Source organism: Nannobrachium achirus (genome assembly GCF_963921795.1).
Source record: "Nannobrachium achirus genome assembly, chromosome: 1".
NCBI classification, from domain to species: Eukaryota; Metazoa; Chordata; class Actinopteri; order Myctophiformes; family Myctophidae; genus Nannobrachium; species Nannobrachium achirus.
Window position 1 is genome coordinate 52,906,047 of NC_137810.1, and position 8,552 is coordinate 52,914,598.

The window sequence follows — 8,552 nt, forward strand, 5'->3', positions numbered from 1 at the left end:
AATCAAACATGACTTGTTTTCCTTCCTTTTACACTTCTTAGTATGCAAAATAACTATACATGATGTTAATCTAGTGATCATACTAGTTCAAGGTTTTCTGTATTGTTACGCCTTGTGGGTTGTATGGGTGTGTGGGAGTAAAATTATTGTAATAGTTCTGGTTCCTCAGTCATTTCTATGTTTTTTATAGATGTTTCATTGTGAAGAAATTACAGTAATTCGTTGATGTGGAAAAATAAGAAATGTACTTTTACTTTTACTTGAACTTACATTTAAAAGCAAGTACTTTTTTACTCTTACTTGAGTAACATTTTGACTGAGCTACTTTTACTTGTAATGGAGTAAATTTGACCAGGATTACTCTGTATGTACTGTACTCTTACTCAGGGTCGAGTACTCTGTCCATCTCTTCAGATAAATCAAGGCTATTAATAAGGAAAAGCAGTGTCAATAATATGATAAAGCCACCCTCCCCCCTCCCACGAGTGTTATATTTAATATATAATTGTAATTATACAACGGTTACCATCAAAATAAAGCATGTCAAAATGTATTCATATTGTGGGACATTTTCTCCCAAAATAACCTTTCTGCAAGTGTTATGATCTGACTGTCTGAGTGAGCCTGACAATTGGGAAGGCTAATATTTGACCAATTCATACTCCCCGATAACGTTGGACACCATACACTGGCTGTTTACTTCATTCGCTCTACTAGGCTTTGATTGCATTTCAATAAAACCATATTTGAAGAGTGTGTAGACTGTTCTGATAGACAGACACACCCATGTCCACTCAGCCACCCAGCCATGAGACACGCTCGGGAACTTTTCTCAGACTGAACACAGAAACAAATCGTATCTTTTAGCTCCTTCTCATTGTTGCGACCGTAGGTCGCACTTACTATCAAAACCTGCACAAACTGTGAGTGAGTCAGTCAGTCAGTCTGTCCGTCTGTCTGTCACACCTCACACGTCACACTATTGCCCTGCTCATATCTCCACAACCGTTGCCCCGATCCATGCCAAATTTTGCACACACACTCCTTGCCTGCCAAACTACAACCTCCAAGGACCCCCGGAGCTCCAGGGATCCCCAGGTCCCTGGGGGACCCCCAGATGTAAAAAATGACCAAATGTGCAAAAATGACCAAATGACCACCCCAACGGGGCTGCTCACGGGGAATTCCCGGGGACCACCGACTCCTGGTGCTCCAGAGCGGATGCCAAAGTGGTGGCGCCCCCAGTGGAGGACCCCCTCCACTGCAGCTCACATAAAATGCCGTAACTCGGGCTAGGAGCGTCCGGGAGAGCCGGGGCCGGTACCTATTCGTCCGCCAAGGCAACGCGGAGACCCCACCCCTCATTTCTCACATGGCCCTCTTCTAGCGCCACCATGAGGCCGATTCTTGCAAAACACATTTTTGGACACTGCTCCTACAGATTTTGCCCTAAAATCACGCACATCGGTACACAGTATGTCTACACATTGCCCACACAACTAGGAACCAATGGCAGTTACAGCCCTCTTTGTGTATACATGTGACCTACGGTCGCTTATCTCCCGATTAGGGAGTCTTACTTGTATTTAATATATTCGATATGTAATCCCATTCTTTAATGCCAGATGTATCTTCTACTGTCATAAACTTACTACGCAAAGTGCTAGTTTAGCCAGTAGCCGGCTTCAGTGTGAGACTCCGTCTGATCAGTGATTTTGTCTGGATCCTTGCCATTGAATCTCACAACACAGCAGTGACGTCCCATTGCTAGACAATGATAGAAGAGTGGTGGAATATAGTGTACACTGTCTACACACGACCGTCATGAGTACTTGCTGCATGCTAGACGAGAAGCATTATAACAACAGACTGACGCGAGCTTGATGCGTCAAAGATAGTTAACAAGGAAGTTGGCGCCGAAACTGGGCGGAGTTAAACCCCGAATCTTGTGTCGTCACAGCGCTCAGAATCCATTGAGCTGTGTGTGTGGTATGTCAAGAGCTTTTTTTTTTTAAATGATATTTTTGGGCTTTTATGCCTTTATTGGATAGGACAGTAGACTGACAGGAAATGAGGGGAGAGATGGGGAGTGACACGCGACAAAGGTTGTGCGGATCGGTTGGTATGCGCCTGGACCAGTAGGCCAGCGGGTGGCCCTGTCAAGAGTTTTTGATTGAGAATGCTGATGTGATCAGCATGCTCTGTAATTAGCCTATACCTTCTTCCAAGTAATCACATCTTAGGGTTGTAAAAGTCAACTTTATGCTCCATTAATAAGATACGATACACCTTTACTGATCCCCGGAGAGAGAGTAATGAGGAGCAATTAATGAAACATTCCACAACAAAGTGTCGTCATGTTAAGCCTCAAAGGAAGGTTATAGAGCCATGGATGTAAATGCGATCTTCTATGCCCGTCCCAGGGGACGCTCACGCAACTATTGATCTAAATGCCTAGCGTCAAACGGAGTCAACTGTAGAGATAGCTTTAGGAAACATTCTGATGTGTTAATTAGATCCTAGCTTAAAGAAAAAGAACATGAATGTGACTGCACTTCTGTCTCTACAGGAGATGTCTGCGATTGATTGTAACAGGCACATGCAGAGAATGTTAGAGAGGTAGGGGCAAAAATATCTAAAAGGGCCTTTTGGTGGAAATATTGAAAATAGCTGACCTCCAAGCTCACAACGTGTCGCATCGCGACCCGTTGTGAGCTTGGAGGTCGGCTATTTTCGGTGCGTGATACCACACTGAACTAAGCATAATCAAGTCAATACTGGACTGTGGCGTAACGGCATGGATTTCGACACAGAAATGGCAATTCTTTCAATAGAAAGAGTTTGGACAAGGCAATTCTCTTGAATGCCGCCTTCAAGTATGGCATTTAAAGGAGGCATTTGCATTTATTTCACCATGGTAAAAACCGAGCCCACACTTTCGTAGGAACAGTATTTCTAGTCTAGTTATTATTGTTGTTGTGAAGTTTACATTGTGCATTACATTCACCCACGACCACACACATTCACACCCTGACGGCAGAGGCCTGCTCATCAGGGGAGGTGAGGGGTTTCTGAGGTGAGGTGTCCTCTTCAAAGACACTTCAGCACTAACCCAGGGGGAGCCGCGGATCAAACAAGGGAAGCTTCCGAGTCCCAAGCGGCTGCTGCCCACCCCCCGGTGGTGATGAACCCTTAGAGGATGGAGAAAACCAGCAGGACCACCAGCTTGATCATAAATAATCCAAGCCTAGCAGGGATTCTTCCAGGAAAGAAACAACAGGTAACGGCACAGACTCCATGAAGCTGAGATTACATCCAGCCTGACATGGACCTCCCTCTCTCTGACCGTCAGCACTGTTGTAGAATAAATATTAAATTTCAACATTTCTGTCGACGAAGATTTGCGTCATAGCCTGCGACACACGTTTCTTTCAGCTCTGCGTGGTGCCAGGCAGGTGGCTGTTGCAAACCAACCGGTGGGTGTGTGATGGGCCACGGATCCCAAATCTGATTTCTTTATTGTATTTCTATAATTTCATCAATGCAACGAAACATAATACATTAATATTGTAATGGAAGTTAAACTTAAAGCACCATCATACAGCAGAGTAGTCACGTGGTGCGTCATTCTCTCCAGCAGGGAAAATAAACATTTAATCATGAATGCTTGTTATGTATTTGTAGCCTACTTAGTCATTTTGATAGTAGGCTAATATAGACACTTACAGCATGTGTTGCCTTCATTATAAGGCTTTTATATACATTTTTTGCGGCTCCAGACAGATTCGTTTTTAGTTTTTTTGGTCCAATATGGCTCTTTCAACATTTTAGGTTGCCGACCCCTGCTTTAACCAGTGAAAAATAGCAGATATACAAGCTCACAGCGCGCGCTGCGAGCTTGTAGATCTGCTATTTTTGAAAAAGTTGGGAAAATGTGTGCAAATCTTTGAATATATGTATTTTCAAAGCGAACGTTTGTAACTCAAATTTTGCTTCTGGGGGGTCCCTGGGAACTAAATATTTTGAGATGCGGGTTTGTGGCCAAATAAATATCAGTTTGGGGGTCCTTCACATGAAAAGGTTTGAGAACCACTGACATAGTAGTCTCTCAAGAACAGACTAACTGAGCTCCAGTTAAGTGAAAAGGAGCTTTTCTTTGACGATGGCTGGCCAGATTGCTGACATAGAAACATACGTTTTTCAAAAAACCTTAGAGGGATTCAAAAAACACTTAGAGAATCGCATCAAAATTCTAATATTCACTTTTTTTCAAAAATAGCAGATCTACAAGCTCGCAGCTTGTATATCTGCTATTTTTCAATAGTTAAAGGAGCTATAGTCAACTTTTTCTTGAAAAACGGATGCTAAAATAAAAATAATGTTTCGAAAATATTTTATAAAAAAATAAGCTTCATATATGTGTTTCAATTAAAAAATGACCACAAAAAGCGTAAAATAATGATAAAATAATCATTTTGGCCCTTTGTTTACATTTACAGGGCCCGTACTTTGTTTACATCCTAGTCTGTAGACTAGGATGTACACCTACAATGAAAAAGTTGACTATAGCTCCTTTAAAGCATAAAATAATGATACACAATAATGTGTACCCGTGGGGCACCATGCCACTCCCATGATATCGCAGCACTAATATTCAATTCACATTTACATAATGCAAAATTACTATTTGCCCAATACAGATCTAATAAAATCAATCATAAAAAAGTAAGAAAAAAAGAAAAAATAACAAAACTCTACCCAATCAACAAGGTACCTGACACAGAGATTAGTAGTGATACCCCAAATTAACATAAAAAAGGAGTAGGCTATGTGTGTCTGTTTTCACCTTGAAGATACAGTTCACCCCCAAAATGTTTTTTTTTTCTATCGATTACTCACCCCATTCCTAAGCCAATAATTTGAGGAGACTCTTTGTGTCTCCATAGGGAAAGCAGGCTAAAAAAGGACGAGGGGATCCGAGCACTCAGTAAGGAGGGTAACTTAAAGTTAAAACGAACTTTATTCAATAACACCGACATGTTTCGACCTTACGGTCTTCATCAGGGCAAGAACAAAGCAGACTCTTTGAGTCTCAATAGGGAACCAAGTGGTCATCAATTATTGGATTAGCAAAAACTAAAAAATATCCATGAATTCAGGTCTCCATGGGGTGAGCAATCGATAGCTATATGTACAGTAGAGTGCCTTAATGGGAAGTGTAACCACTTTCAACCTGGTGAATATTTCTGAGACCTATCTGTGTTATAGCATTTCTGTGTGCATTATACCATGTCAATATCATAACTTGATAGGAATTGCAAGACTGAAAGAATGCCAACTTTTCTCTCACACAAAACATGTTCATCTCCACACACACACACACACACACACACACACACACACACACACACACACACACACACACACACACTCTCTGTATCTGTCTGTCGGGCGGCCAAGCGTCTAGTCGAGGACCAGCCTACTCGGGAACGATGTAAATAGGGAATGAATGCCCCACCCTTTAATGCAAACCCCATTAAACCTGTTGTCATAGGACCCGTTTTGACCATCTGTTTGCCTGTGTCCATTTAAACCCATATATGGAGATATCTGTATCTGTCTGTCTGCGTCCGACCGGGCTGGTAAATCACCGACCGTGCCGCTAAAAGCGTCCGACCGGGTCGCTAAATCACCGACCGTGCTGCTAAAGCGAGCGACCGGGTCGCTAAATCGAACGACCGGGACGCTAAATCCACGGACCGGGTCGCTAAATGCACCAACCGGGACGCTAAATCCACGGACCGGGTCGCTAAATGCACCAACCGGGACGCTAAATCCACGGACCGGGTCGCTAAATCCACCAACCGGGACGCTAAATCCACGACTGGGTAGGTAAATCCACCGACCGGTGGTCGCTTATCCACCGACCACCGGGCTACTAACCCTAACCCTAACCCTAACCCTAACCCTAACCCTAAACCTAACCTCAGTAACCTTACCTCAGTAGGCTAACCTGCCGACGCAACCTCCCGACCGGGTCGCTAAATCACCGACCGTGCTGCTAAAGCGAGCGACCGGGTCGCTAAATCGACCGACCAGGGCGCAAAATCTTCCGACCGGGTCGCTAGATCTACCAACCGGGTCGCTAAATCTACCGACCTAAAACTGCAGGCAGGTCGGTAGATTTAGCGACCCAGTCGTCGATTTAGCGGCGCGGTCGGTGATTTACCGGGCCGGTCGGTTGATTTAGCGACCTGGTCGCTCGATTTAGCAACCCGGTCGCTGAAAACTACCGACCACGTTGCGACCCGGTTGTAGGTCGCTAAATGATCTCGCTCTTACTGCTGCTATCTTCCACCTTACATGGTGTACTAGACCAGTGGTTCTCAACCTTTTCAGGCCGTGACCCCAAAAAGAATCATATTTTAACTGTGGACCCCCTGCCCTACGAGCACTAAGAGTTGAGACATTACATTTTGTATAACACAGTTATATTGTGAAAATAGCATCTACCGGTACATGCTCACAACGCCTCGTGTAGATCGGCTATTTTCACAATTTCTGCCTCTCAAAACCCATAATCCTTTCTTCTAAGACGAACACTCTAACGAGTGTACGAGAAGTACAAGGACACAATAGTATTCAAAGGCTTCTGATAATTAATTATTGAGGGTGCCAATCATTAGCTCAGACATTTCATTTCATTTGCCTCACATTCAGTGTATATTTGTTAATAATTCAATGGTTCTTTTCCAGGAATTATAGAATTAGGCATGGAGGTGGTGTTTGCATGTATATACACAAGGATGTCAAATGTATCACTCGTTCTGACCTTAATCACAGCGCTCTCGAAACTGTATGGGTGGAAGTCATTTTTGAACATGCTAAAAACTAATTAGCACTGTATACAGAACTCCTGATCAGAATGATTTCTATGATTTGCTTGAGGATTGCTTAGCAAAGTGGACGGTGTAGAAAAACATCTTATTGGGATTGGAACATACGGTATAACATATATCCTTGTTTAGGGCTCTGACAGATGCTGGGGGGAAAAATCGATCTAAGCCTTGAGGCCTTGGGTGTGAGGCATTTTAGACACTTCCAATTCCGCATTATCACGACGCATATTCACAAACATGGTCAATCACTGAATCAGTCAACTTGACAAGTAAGAAAACTCTCAAGAATCATCATCGATCAAGTAACCAAAAAAGCAGTACCACTCAGAAACCACTCTCAGAACAGAAGAGAGGTAGATTCCCACGGTCCCTTCACACCCTCTTAACCACTCCTTTCCGTTACTTCCATTAGGGGGTTCGGTTTTGTCCAAACATCTCTCAAATTGGTACACCTTTTTTCTGTATGTGAATAAGACATATCTGTCAGATTTCTCATATTCCATTCTGATTGCTTCCATTCGATTCCAAATTTTGCGGGATGACCCGTTTTGCGCAACATTTTGCACTCCCAAATCATGAAACTTTACAGAAACATTTCCACTAAGCCAAATCTTTCTAATCTCTTTATAGTCTAGTGGTATTTCTGAAAAATGTGATTGTTAGAGGCATTTTGGGGTAAAAGTTGGGAACCAGTCTATTTTACACAATTCAAGGGTGCTGAATCTGAAAAGAATGGTTACCAAGCAAAACTATGAGTTTTTGACCTTCTAATTTGCATAACAAAATAGCTGCAGAATTGTCAATTTTAAACTATTTCTTCAAGGGATATTTCACTTTCAAAAAACCTTTAGTAATTTTATCGTCTAATCAAGCTTTTGGGAACACCCAGGACAGTTTTTGAGTTGTTTGATTCAGTTTAGATTTAGATATTTGATATTCATTTCATCAGACACGCCCCCTTCCTATACAAACCCATTGTAACTTCAAACTCCATTTTAACCATGATAGATTTAATGAGAACACCCGTCCTTTTTTCTGGTGACTCCTGATATGCTCCTAATACGTGAGCAGGTTATGTTTTGTCAATAAAAAAAATCATTTATCTTTAATAAGTTCTTAATTGTATTTTATTTCTTTCATTTTCCCAAATAATTATAGAAAATAAACTAAAAAGGTTATCGAAAGAACACTACCTGTTTGTGTTTTAGAAGGGCATCAGGAGTCACCAGAAAAAAGAATGGGTGTTTTCATTGAATCTATCATGGTTAAAATGTTTTATTTTTATTTAAAAGAGATATTTCACTTAAATACAAAAACATTTTAACCATGATAGATTCAATGAAAACACCCATCCTTTTTTTCTGGTGACTCCTGACGCCCTCTTAATACACGAACAGGCAGTGTGTTTCGATAACTTTTTTAGTTTCTTTTTAATAATTATTTGGGAAAATGAAAAATAAATAAATACAAAAAATAAATGATTAAAAAGAAATGAAAGGAGTTATCGAAAGAACACGACCTGCTCACGTATTAGGAGGGTGTCAGGAGTCACCAGAAAAAAGGACGGGTGTTTTCATTAAATCTATCATGGTTAAAATGGAGTTTGAAGTTACAATGGGTTTGTATAGGAAGGGGGCGTGTCTGATACAATGA